Here is a 13668-nt window from a genome sequence, read left to right on the forward strand (position 1 = left end):
GGTATGTGAAGATAATGACATGCATAATAGAAAATGGACGTCTGCAAAATGATCTAAGTGCGGAATTTATCGTTGCACATGCGGAATTTATCATCACATCACAAAGTGGCAAATAAGTAGTAGACGACCATCGAGTTTAAGTGTTACAACTCAAAGAACCAAATGTATCAAAACGAGAGTTGTAAACACGAAGAAATATATAAAGCAACCGCACATATGGACCCACTTGAAGACTATCAAACTCATATGCTTCTCCCCCTTTTATCAGTAAAGACCAAAAAGGTTTGAAGACATAGAGCATCTACGCGTTCCCATGAAGAGTAGGTGAAGCAGCAGGGTCGTCGGTGGTGTTCGGCGGTGCAGAAGAACTTGGAGCAGTGTTGAAGCGTGCTGAAGGAGGTGGCGGTGAAGTAGCATCGTCTTCATCCTCGATCACTCTGGCATTCACAGTTGCAGCAGAGGAAGAGAACTCAGAGTCTTCAAGAGAGGGAGTTCGTCGCAGCACAACCCTTCGAGGAGGTGTGGAGTCAAACTTGAAGCGTTCAGAGAAGCCATCCTCTTGAAGATCATCTTCAGAGCACGTCAGCGTCAGCCCTTTCCATGTGCGTTGAGAGGTTTCATGGGCAACAAAGGCATTCTTGGTGGCAAGATTGCGAATGCGGTTGACATCCACCAAGAGGCTTTGCATTTGGCGCTTCAGCCAGTCATGATGCCTATCCTGTTTCTGATGAAGAGCCACCAGAAGCTCTCGGTCATTGAGAACACGAGTGCGCTTCTTGGGTCGTTGGGCAATTGTGCTATCGGTGGCTTCAGTAAGGGCAGGATGTGGTGCACGTGTAGTTCCAGCCAAAGGATAAACACGAGTGACTGCTTCAACTCCTTCAATGTTCTGAGAAAAACTTTGATGCTCCGCATTCTGAAGACTTAGAGGTTCCTTGGCAGGCTCAGGATAAATGGCTTCAACAGACATATCCACATCAGGCAGAAAGATCCGATGATTGCGAGCAGATGGCTGATATGAGATAGCAGAGTGGAGTTTAATCAGCCACATTATCCATGGAGCGTAGAACTTCAAGACAAAAAGATCAGAGCTTGAGGCAGCAAGTTGGCGGATGAAGAAGTCATGTGCATTGAAGCATTTGCCATGAAGAATATAGAAGACCAAAGTCTTCATTGCACCTTCCAGCTTGGCATGTGGAGAATGTCCTTTGATGGGCCAGAGAGTTCGCCTTATGATGTGATAAATAGTCCTTGGGAGATACTCAAGGTCTTCAACAAGGAACTCCTTAGGATATGCAGCATCTTGTGGCAATGGCTTCATCATACTGAGCATCTGACTCATGTTTGGTTCAGGCTTTTGAAAGATGCTCTCCATAGCTTCACTGTGAAGCTGACAACCAGGTTCGTAGATATCGCCAGGAGTGGGTAGACCAGTGAGCTCAATGATATCAAAGGCTTTGGCTTCGTGATGAACGTTTCCTGTCATCCACTCTAGGACCCAAGTCTTAAGATCTCTGTTGTACCCGCGGATGTGAACTGTGGCATAGAATTCGAGCAGCAACTCTTCATTCCAGTGCTCTTGGTCGGTGACAAACGGCAGCAATCTAAGCTCTTTGAAGCAATCCAGAGCTTCTTCCAGACAGGGCAGACCAGCTATTGCTTCAATGTCAAGACGCTTATGTGGGAAGATGCGACCTTGATTGTATAGAATGCAGGAGTAATTGCTTCGCTGCGGATAGCTCCAGAACCGATCAGAAGACATTCTTTCCCTTGAGTAGGGGTTCCTGGAGCTATTGAAGAAGGTGTTGTCTGCTTTGAAGCCATTGACATTGAAGGATCCAGGTGCTGATGCAGGACCTGGAAACCTGGGCAATCTGGGGATTGGCTTCTGTACCTGAGGCTTGTGCTCAACATGGTAGTCAAACTGAGGACCAGCAGCAGGCGCAGGAACAGAAGCAGTAGCATCATTGGCTTCACTGACTTCTAGTGCTTGGGTTGGTGAAGGCTCCACATTGGCTTCAGCCATGACAGCGTCAGTGGCATCGGTGGCAGCCTCAAAATTCTCAACCTCCACTTGATGAGCTGGAGGGTCGGTCACAGTCATGTTCTCCTCGAGAACAGCTTCTTGGTGAGACGGGGGTGTAGCAACGCTTGGGGTTTCTTCTTCATCGGCTGATACAGCCGGAATGTCTTCAGCAGCTTTAGCTTCAGACTCAGAGACTGGAGGCCTTGGTCCTTTGCGAAGCCTGCGTAACGCTGGGGACGCCTGTGGAGTTGGGGTTGGCTGGGCCTCAAAGTCTTCTTCCTCTTGTGCTTGTGGGCGATCAGCCCATGATGCATCCTGAGCAATTGGCGTCAGAGGACGACCAATGCTGATGAGCTCGCTGTGCGTTAGCACAGACGATGATACCTGTTGGTGCTCGAGCTGAGGAAGAACTGCATCATCTTCAACATGGTCATGGTGACCAATGTCTTCTGCAGCGATGGGATCAGCTGCTGGAAAGTCTTCAGCTTCATGGGCCTCTGTGAAAGCAGGCTCATGGACAGTCAGTTGGCGCTCCTGAGGTTCAGCGTCAGGGCGAACCATGGAGATGGGTTCAATAATCAAGGGCTCTATGGGAGCAGCCCGTTCCTTCTTGGCCTTCCGCTTCTTCTTGGAGGGAGCAGTAGCAGAGGCTTCAGGATGTTTCCTCTTTCTGGCTTCAGCCTCAGCAGTCCTCGTCTTCTTCAATTCTGAAGCGGTTGACCTGGCCTTTGGCTTCGAGCCAGTCATACTAGTTGGGAAGAGAATGGGATCTGCTTCCTGCCTTGGTGCGTCGGGTTCGGCCATAGCGGGCTTCTTCTTTTTCTTTGCAGCCATCCTGGGGTCGATGCCAGGACGCCCAAGGGCCTTGTGCTTCTCAGCCTCATTGTAGGCTTGCACACATTTGTAAGCCAGGATCTTCATACGCTCACGAGAACCCTGAGCTTCTGCATGTTTCTTGAGAAAGGCTTCTTTGAGCTCGTGCAGCATAATCTTGAAGTTTTCCACCTCTTGCATGCTGAGCTTGGCCATATGCTTCTTGAATTGAGCTTTTTCATAGTCAATCTTTTGCTTCAGTTCAACAATGCGATGGGCGATAGCTAATTCTGAAGCAATGGCGCCATAGAAGGCGACACTGAGGCCAATGGGAAGTTGCAGATCTTCGAAGCTGAGATTGGGCGTGTCAAACCACTCATCAATGAAATTGTGGATGATAGCCACATCAAAGAGAGGCAGATCATTGAAGATTTCTGCTTCTTCTTTGCTCTTGATTAGTTGCTCAAGAGCGTCATCTGCAAGATCTTCATCACTGGACAGATCGATGGCATCGTTTCGCAGAATGGCAGCAGCAGTCAGTTCTTGGCCGGTGTGTGGCAGAGGCATCTTGACCTTCCAGGGCTTGGAGATGCGTCACAAATCTTCAGACTGCACACTGTCTTCAGGAGGTGCAGTGGCCAGTGGTTTCGCCCGTGAGATTTTTGGTGCAGAGGCAGGCTTTTAAGCTTTTGGCTGCTTCGGTTTCTTTGGCTTCGGCGCTGCAGGCGCTTCATCTGTTTCAGCGTCATCTGCAGGCTCATTCACGGCAGTCCCTTGAACCACGATATGGGTGATGAGACCTTCAAGGTTGTAGAAAGGACCGATGACATTGGGTTCTGCATCGCGTGTGCCGTCAGCCCGGGGAGCAGAAGGACCAGGGTTGAAGTCTAGTCCCAATGACTTCTTGTTTTCCTTGGCCGATGCCTTTGCGTGCTGGAAGTTGCGCTTGAAGAGATTATCGTCACGACACCATAGCAATGATGATGGATCGACATCTTCAGGCTGAGGTCCACGGACCATACAGGGATAGAAACCCTGAGCAATAGCTTCAGCTTTGTTCTTGGGTGGAAGGCCTCGGAAGAGAATATCACCCCAAGGACTTTTGATAGCACTCTTCTCAGCATATTCCTTGGTCATGAATCTGTATTTGTACCACTATTCTGCCCAATATCTTCGAATCCACTGGATTTGGGTCTTGCGCTGATTATAATCCTCTTTAGGATCTGTCTTGTAAAGCTTTGAGAGGTCATCAGGCAAATCTTTTGATGTTCCCCCACGACGCTGTCTGCCTCCCTTCCTTGAAGATTTCTCTGAAGCCATGAACTTTAAACCGAAAGGCTTCAATACGTTCAAAGGCTTCAAAGGCTTTCGCTTGCTGGACAAACAGGAACTGGCTTCGGGAGAATTTATATGATGTTGTAAGAATTCTGCAAATGAATGCAGACTATGAGAACCAAGGGATTCTTCCACGGACATGTACCTGTGATAGCATTAAGGTGCGAGGGAAGGGGAAGAGGTCATATGCATTCTCAGAAGATTTTGAAGATAAATCAATTTAGAAGACATTGACCTCATCGTGCGAAGACATTCACTCATAGATAAGGACTTGGTTCTAGATTTGTACGAATCCATAGATCAGTACAAGTGAGGAATCTAACTACTTTGTGAAGCATAAGTGAATATACTAGGCATGTTATGAGATGCAGTATGAAAGAGATCCAACTTGTGTGAATAGAAACTGCTTGTGGTAGAAAGTGACGAAGCTATAGGATCAAAGGGGACGTAAAAAGGAAGTTTTATTACCAGACGAAGAACTGCTAGACGGAGTGGAAGAGGAGGCCGAGTAGTTCGATCGTCCGTGCCCTAACTTGGCGACAGAGGACACCTACAGCGACGGCGGAGAGGACGATGTCCACGGTCGGCATGAAGACGGCGTCGGAGAGGTTGCGGCAGCGAAGCGCTTCGTCGCCGGCGTCGTCGAGGGCTAGCGGTGGCGCTAGGGTTCGTGTGAGAGTGGAAGAAGAGATAATGACTATGGTGAGGCGTGTATTTATAAGGACAGGGACGGCTCAGTGTTATTACACAGGTGCCCCTGGCGATTCACATCTGAGGAACACGTGGCCATCATGCAGCATATCGGGGGTTGTTCCACGTCCCACGCATGCCTGGATTGTCGAGTGGTCGTTCCCACTTCTCCGGGTTTCAGGTGAAGGAATGAGCATTGAAAACAGACTTAATGTTTGTCTCTGTATCTTCTGCTGACAAGGACGCAGAGAAGACATTCGACAGTTTCAATAGGATGCATATGATTTGGAGAGATAGAGTTTGAGATAGAAAGCATAGAGAGGTTAGGGTCCGATCACATTCACTTAGTTCAAAAGATTCAACAAGAAGACATAGCTATAAGTGAATGCTGTAGAGGACAGAACACTATTGTATATATATATATATATATATATATATATATATATATATATATATATATATATATATATATATATATATTCAACATAGTGAAGATAATCATGAAGACGTGTTGAGATTGAAGCCAAACCAAATGTGAAGACATAGCAAATGTAACGCCATGAGTGAAACACTTCGAACAGAACCTTTGGTGGTGGCGTTACCCACCGTATAGGAAGTATTAGACCCAGACACGTCGCACAATTATCGTGGTGCTCCGAAGTCAAATTCCACATTAATGTATTCACACTTAGAATGTATGTCTTCATTGATTGAAGATATACTTTACTTCGTGTGTTGCATATCTAAGTCATCAATATGCATAAGTGTTAGGATGTGTGCCTGATCACAGGACATTTGAGGATTCTAAGATATTTAGCTCACACCGTAACTTGCAAAATCTCTTCTCATCCAAGGGCTTGGTGAAGATATCTGCCAATTGCTCTTCGGTGTTGACGTGTATGATATCAATGTCTTCCTTCACAACATGATCTCTGAGAAAGTGATCACGAATTTCAATGTGCTTTGTCTTCGAGTGCTGAATTGGGTTGTTGGCAATCTTGATGGCGCTTTCGTTGTCGCAGTAGAGTGGCACTTGCTTTAGATGAATGCCATAGTCCTTGAGTGTTTGCTTCATCCACAGAAGTTGAGCGCAGCAAGATTCAACATCAATGTATTCAGATTCAGAAGTGGAGAGAGATACACAGTTCTGCTTCTTTGAAGACCAACATACAAGTGATCGTCCCAGAAAATGACATGTGCCTGATGTAGACTTGCGATCCACCTTGTCACCAGCATAATCAGCATCCGAGAATCCAACCAGATCAAACTCTGAGCCCTTTGGATACCATAATCCTAGAGTTGGGGTGTGAGCTAAATATCGAAGAATTCGCTTCACAGCTAAGTGATGCGACTCCTTTGGTGCCGCTTGGAATCGAGCACACATGCAAACACTAAGCATAATATCTGGCTAGATGCACATAGATAAAGTAAAGAACCAATCATGGAGCGGTATACCTTTTGATCGAACTCTTTACCATTGTCGTCGGGACCCAGATGATGTTTGGCTGGCATTGGCATCGTGAAGCCTTTGCAGCCTTGCATACCGAACTTCTTCAGGCAATCTTTGAGATACTTCTCTTGAGATATGAAGATGCCGTTGCGTTGCTGTCGTATTTGAAGACCGAGGAAGAACTTTAGCTCACCCATCATGGACATCTGATATTGCTCTTGCATCATATATCCAAACTCTTCACTGTACTTCTGATTGGTGCAGCCGAAGATGATGTCATCGACATATATTTGGCACACAAACAGTTCACCATCATATGTCTTCGTGAAGAGAGTGGGGCCGAGGGAACCAGGTATGAAGCCTTTGCTCTTCAGGAAGTATTTGAGTGTGTCATACCAAGCCCGAGGGGCTTGTTTGAGGCCATACAGTGCCTTGTGAGCTTGTATACCATGTTAGGATGTTTTGGATCTTCAAAGCCAGGCGGTTGTGCAACATACACTTCTTCTTCAATCTTGCCATTGAGAAAAGCGCTCTTCACATCCATTTGATATAGAAGTATGTTATGATGATTTGCATAGGCCAGCAGTATGTGTATGGCTTCAAGTCGAGCCACGGGAGCAAATGTTTCATCGAAGTCAATTCCTTCCACTTGAGTATATCCTTGAGCAACGAGACGAGCTTTGTTTCTTACAACTTGACCATGCTCATCTTGCTTGTTGCGGTATATCCATTTGGTGCCTATTATATTGTGCTTCCGTGGATCAGGACACTTAACCAGTTCCCATACATTATTCAGCTCAAACTGTTGAAGCGCTTCTTGCATAGCTTGAATCCATTCAGGTTCCATGAAGGCTTCTTCAACTTTCTTGGGTTCTGTTATGGAGACGAATGCAAAGTGTCCACAGAAATTTGCTAGCTGAGTTGCCCTTGAACGAGTGAGCGGACCGGGTGCATTGATGCTATCAATTATTCTCTCAATCTGCACTTCATTGGCAACACGAGGATGTACAGGGCGAAGATTTGGCTCTTGCTGATCATTGTCATTGTTAGAAGGATTGTCTTCAGGCTAAGCATTGTCTTCAGGTTGATCAGGTGAGGATATGATAAGTTCCTCTTCAGGTTGAGCTTCAGAGGGTATGATTTCTCCAGTTCCCATAAGTTTGATTGATTCACTGGATGGAACTTCATCTAGCACATTTGGCAGGTGCTCTCTTTGTGAACTGTTAGTCTCATCGAACCGCACATCCACTGTTTCAGCCACTTTATAAAGAAAGAGATTGAAGACTCTGTAGGAGTGTGAATCCTTTCCATATCCAAACATAAAACCCTCATGTGCTTTTGGTGCAAATTTTGAAGTGTGATGTGGATCCTTGATCCAGCACTTGGCTCCAAATACTCTGAAGTAGCTGACATTTGGCTTCTTGCCAGTAAGGAGCTCATAAGATGTCTTGTTCAGAAGCTTGTGAAGATAAACACGATTGATTGTATGGCATGCAGTATCAATGGCTTTAGGCCAGAGTTTTCTTGGAGTTTTGTATTCATCTAGCATCGTTCGGGCCATCTCAATGAGTGTTCTGTTCTTGCGTTCGACGACGCCATTCTGCTGTGGTGTGTACGGAGCTGAGAATTCATGTGTGATGCCCAAAGTATCAAATATGTATCAAGGCCAGTGTTCTTGAATTCAGTGCCATTGTAACTTCTGATGTGCTTTATCTTGGCGCCATAGTTGTTCATTGCTCGATTGGCGAAGCGTCTGAACACATCCTGCACTTCAGTCTTGTAGAGGATTATGTGCACCCAAGTATATCTAGAATAATCATCAACAATGCAAGCCATAGAGACAAGCAGTAGTAGTAAGAGTTGAGTAATGAGTAGGACCGAAAAGATCCATGTGGAGCAGTTCGAAGGGTCGAGTAGTTGTCATGATTGTCTTTGAGGGATGTTTGGCCCTCGTCATCTTTCCTGCTTCACAGGCACCGCATAAGTGATCTTTCTTGAACTTGACGCCCTCGATGCCTATGACATGCTTCTTATTTGCAAGGGTGTGGAGGTTCCTCATGCCAGCATGCCCTAGCCTCCGATGCCAGAGCCAGCATTTTGAAGCTTTTGCTAGAAGACATACGGCAATCTGTGGTCCTGCTGAGAAATCTACCACGAACAGATCATCTTTCCGATACCCTTCAAACACTAGAGACTTGTCAGATTCCATTAGAACAAGGCAACAGTATTTTCCAAACATTACGATCATGTTCAAATCGCAAAGCATTGAGACACACATTAAGTTGAAGCCAAGGGATTCAACAAGCATGACTTTATCCATGTGTTGATCCTTTAAGATTGCAACTCTACCTAGACCCAATACCTTACTTTTACCAGTGTTAGCAAATGTGAGGTGACTCTTGTCGGATGGACGTAAGGTTGAGTCCATATGAAGGCTTCTTTTGCCAGTCATGTGATTGGTACACCCACTATCAATAATCCATTCTGAAGACGCTGGTGTCGTACCCTACAGTGCAGTTAGGGGGATAGGCTTCACAAAGAGAATTGTGAAGCAAAAACATTTGACGAACTAGTGGGTTATGAAAGCTTAGATCCAGATTAGGACTGATAGGGAGAGTAGCAAGCGATTCAGGAACGAAGTACATAGTAAGACCATTCGGGCATTTGATCTTGCGCCCTACAAGATGTTTAAGGTCCCCAACAATAGCGTCAGACGATTTTGGTTTTCTGCTGGAGACCTTTCCCTGCAAAAGAGAGTTAAGCTTTCTTAGCCACCCATATCTTCAAGGGTGGCTTAGAAGCAATAAGTCTAAGTGCAGCGTCTGAGAACTTTGGCTTTGGAGCCCTAGCAAAAAGTCTTGCAGGCGGACAATGGTACTCATAAGAATAAGCAGAATAGTTCTTGCTCTTATGAACATGGCGGTTTGATGAACCGCGCTCATATTCATAGGCCTGAGTATGGTTTCCCTACAAAACATTTGCGTTAGTGCGACTCAGGTGAGTCCTCTGTCTGTATGAAGCCTGTGGTCTGGGGTTTGTCTTCTTCACCTGTGGTGTCATGATGACATTCACAGGAAGATTCTCCAGACACTTTTTTGGTACCCAGACCTTCTTCATAGGCGGTCTATTCCTGCAGTTAGTACCAATGTACCTGGCAAACACTTCACCATTCTGATTCTTAAACAGTTTATAGTTTGCATCAAAGGATTCATCAATGACAATGGGGTTAGCACAAGTGAAGCCAGATAGAGTGGATGGATCTGCTGAAGATTCCTTTGCAGCAACCCATGTGGTTTTGGGGTACTGCTCAGGTTTCCAGTAAGAGCCATCAGCATTCATTTTCCTTACGAACCCAACACCCTCTTTCCTCGGGTTTCGGTTGAGGATCTACCTTTTGAGGACATCACATAGTGTCTGATGCCCTTGACTTTTGTACATCCCTGTTTCAAGCAATGTCTTCAACCTAGCATTCTCATCAGCAATAGCAGTGGTATCCTCGGCAGAGGGGTTAGTTCCCACATCAACAGTTGAAGATATTGCAACAGTAGCAGCAGTAGAACATTCAGCAACAGAAGTAGCATTATCACGCTCAATGCATTTAAGACATGGTGGTTCAAATCCTTCCTGAGCGGAACTGATCTGTTCGGCGCGAAGTGACTCGTTTTCCTTTTGAAGATCTTCATGAGCCGCTCTCAATTTCTCAAGATCTTGCTTCCTTTGAAGATAATCATAGGAAAGCTTTTCATGAATTGTTGAGAGCGTATCATGACGACTTTCAAGTTCCTCATACTTAACGTGAAGATTTTTTATGTCTTCAATTAAGGACTCAGATCGAGTCATTTCAGCGCCTAACAGATCATCGCTTTTGTCTAACAGTTTTTTGAATATGTTCCATAGCTTTCTGTTGTTCAGTTGCAATTTTAGCAAGTGTTTTGTAGCTGGTTCTTGAACCACAATCAGAGTCATCTTCACTAGATGTTTGATAGTGAGTAGTGCGTGTGTTTACCTTGGCACCGCGTGCCATGAAGCAGTAGGTAGGAGCGGAGTAGTCCTTGTCATTTGCATCGGTGTCAGTGATGAAGTCATTGTCTTCATGTTGAAGATGCACTTGGCAACATATGCTGTAGCCAGACTTGCAACGCCAGAATCGGACTCCTCCTCAGACTCCACCTCCGCCTCCTCAGAAGCGGACTCCTCCTCTGAATCCATTTCCTTGCCAACAAACGCACGTGCCTTGCCAGATGAGCTCTTCTTGTGTGATGAAGACTTTGAGGAAGACTTGGAAGAAGACTTTGAGTATTTCTTCTTCTTCTTGTCATCAGAGTCATATTCCTTGCTCTTCTTCTTCTTTTTGTTCTCATTGTCCCACTGCGGACACTCAGAGATGAAGTGGCCAGGTTTCTTGCACTTGTGACATGTTTTCTTCTTGTAGTCATGAGCAGAAGCTTCATCATTCCTTGATCTTGATCATGAAGACTTTCTGAAACCTTTCTTCTTGGTGAATTTTTGCAACTTCTTCACAAGCATAGCAAGTTCCTTTCCAATGTCTTCAGGATCATCAGAACTGCTGTCAGATTCTTCTTCAGATGAGGAGACAACTTTTGCCTTCAAGGCACGAGTTCGCCCATAGTTTGGACCGTAGATATCTCTTTTCTCAGAAAGCTGAAACTCATGTGTGTTGAGCCTCTCAAGTATGTCAGACGGATTGAGTGTCTTGAAATCAGGACGTTCTTGAATCATCAGGGCTAGGGTGTCAAACAAACTGTCAAGTGATCTCAGTAGTGTCTTGACGACTTCATGCTTGGTGATCTCAGTAGCGTCGAGGGCTTGAAGCTCATTTGTGATGTCAGTGAGTCAATCAAACGTGAGCTGGACATTCTCATTGTCATTTCGCTTGAAGCGGTTGAAGAGGTTGCGAAGGACACTGATTCTCTGATCTCTCTGGGTTGAGACGCCTTCGTTGACCTTGGAGAGCCAGTCCCAGACTAGCTTAGATGTTTCCAAAGCACTCACACAGCCATACTGTCCTTTGGTCAAATGACCATAGATGATATTCTTGGCAGTAGAGTCCAGTTGAATGAACTTCTTGACATCAGCAGCAGTGACACCTTCTCCAGCCTTGGGAACGCCGTTCTTGACGACATACCATAGGTCGACTTCAATGGCTTCAAGATGCATGCGCATCTTATTCTTCCAGTAGGGATATTCAGTTCCATCGAAGACGGGGCACGCAGCGGAGACTTTAATTATCCCTGCAGTCGACATAGCTAAAACTCCAGGTGGTTAAACCGAATCACACAGAACAAGGGAGTACCTTGCTTTGATACCAATTGAGAGTGCGTTATATCGACTAGAGGGGGGGTGAATAGGCGATTTTTATGAAAGTCTTCAAAACGTGGAAGTTTCGAAGACAAACGATAGAAATAAACCTATTACCATGCAACGGAAGGTAGACTACACTAGGCAAACCATAGTCAAGTATTCAATGAAGTGAAAGCACAATGACTAATAGCAGCTAAGTAGTAAGGATCAGGTAGGAAGATATTATGAAGCCAAACAGAACACGCAGTCATTCAGTGAAGACAAAAGATAGTGCAATCATACAATGACTTCACAAGGACCAACAGTAAGTAAAGGGAAGGGAAGGATGAAACCAGTGAATTGTTGAAGACAATGATTTGTTGGACCAGTTCCAGTTGCTGTGACAACTGTACGTTTGGCTGGGGCGGCTAGGTATTTAAACCTGAGGACACACAGTCCCGGACACCCAGTCCTGAACACGCAGCTCAGGACACCCAGTCCTCACCGTATTCCCCTTGAGCTAAGGTCACACAGACCTCGCCCAATCACTCTGGTAAGTCTTCAAGGTAGACTCCCAAACCTTCACAGACTTCATTCACCGGCGATCCACAATGTCTTTTGGATGCTCAGAACGCGACGCCTAACCGGCTGGAGGATTCACAGTCCTCAAGTGTAATAAGTCTTCAGATCACACAGACAAGAAGACTTAAGTGATGCCTAACACTCTTTGGCTCTGGGTGGTTAGGGCTTTATCCTCACAAGGAATTCTCTCTCAAAGGCTTCGAGGTGGGTTGCTCTCAAATGACAAAAGCCGTACTCTAACTCTGAGCAGCCAACCGTTTATGGTTGTAGGGGGTGGGCTATTTATACCCACTAGGCAACCCGACCTGATTTGTCCGAAATGACCCTGGGTCACTAAGGAACTGACACGTGTTCCAACGGTCAGATTTGAAACTCACACGGCAACTTTACTTGGGCTACAAGCAAAGCTGACTTGTCCGACTCTGAACAAGATTCGCTCTCATAGTCTTCACTCGAAGACATAGGTTTTGGTTAAGCATCACTTCAGTCATTCTGACTGGTTCTCTTGGACGCCACTTAACAGTACGGTGGTTCCTATGACTCAACAAAGAAGAAACAGAACTATGAAAGATCTAAGTCTTCGAGCTCCATAGGCTTCATGCGATGTCTTCTCTTGTCATAGTCTTCAATGAGAATATCTTCATAAACCACCTTTGACATCAATGTCTTCATACATTTTTAGGGGTCATCTCTGGTAGGAAAACCGAATCAATGAGGGACTTCTACCTGTGTTATCCTGCAATTCTCACAAACACATTAGTCCCTCAACTAGGTTTGTCGTCAATACTCCAAAACCAACTAGGGGTGGCACTAGATGCACTTACACACCTGGCTCGTCCCGAAGTATCATACCTGCTGCGGCAGAACCATCTGAGTCTTGAAACGACCCATCTACGGATAGGGCGACGGTGCCCGGCATTGGTACATGCCATGGAGCAGGTTGTTGTTTATCAGTAGCTGCCTTACCAGGTGCAAGATCCAACACACTCATCTTCCCTTTTATTATCTCGTCCGTAGAAAAACGTCCAGCTAGTTTGATAGACTTGTAATAGCAATCCAAGAAATCCACTGTGATGTCCACCGGTGGAATTTCCTTCCCGTGTGAAGTGTCAGTCCTCAACTGCTAGATACGCCATATCAACATGAGCACCATATCCCGGATGTCTTCCGAGCAGAGAATAAGCAGGTTCAATAACCACTCTTTGCCGGATTTAACCGAGAACTCATCCGGTGGTAGGGGCCAACGTGACCTCATTCGCACCCAGATATTGAGCGCTTGAGTGCAAGCAATTAACGCATGAAATCCGTTCTCCTCCTCCACACCGCATAGAGGACATGTAGAACGCTTAGATAAGTGTCTATACTTTTTGCAAAGTGCTGCCGGCAACGCTCCCGAGACCACTTTCCAAGCTGTAATCCTCATCTTCAGAGGCACCGAAGATTTCCATACACTATTCCATATTGATCTCTT

This window comes from Triticum dicoccoides, chromosome 6A (genome assembly GCF_002162155.2).
Source record: "Triticum dicoccoides isolate Atlit2015 ecotype Zavitan chromosome 6A, WEW_v2.0, whole genome shotgun sequence".
Lineage (NCBI taxonomy): Eukaryota > Viridiplantae > Streptophyta > Magnoliopsida > Poales > Poaceae > Triticum > Triticum dicoccoides.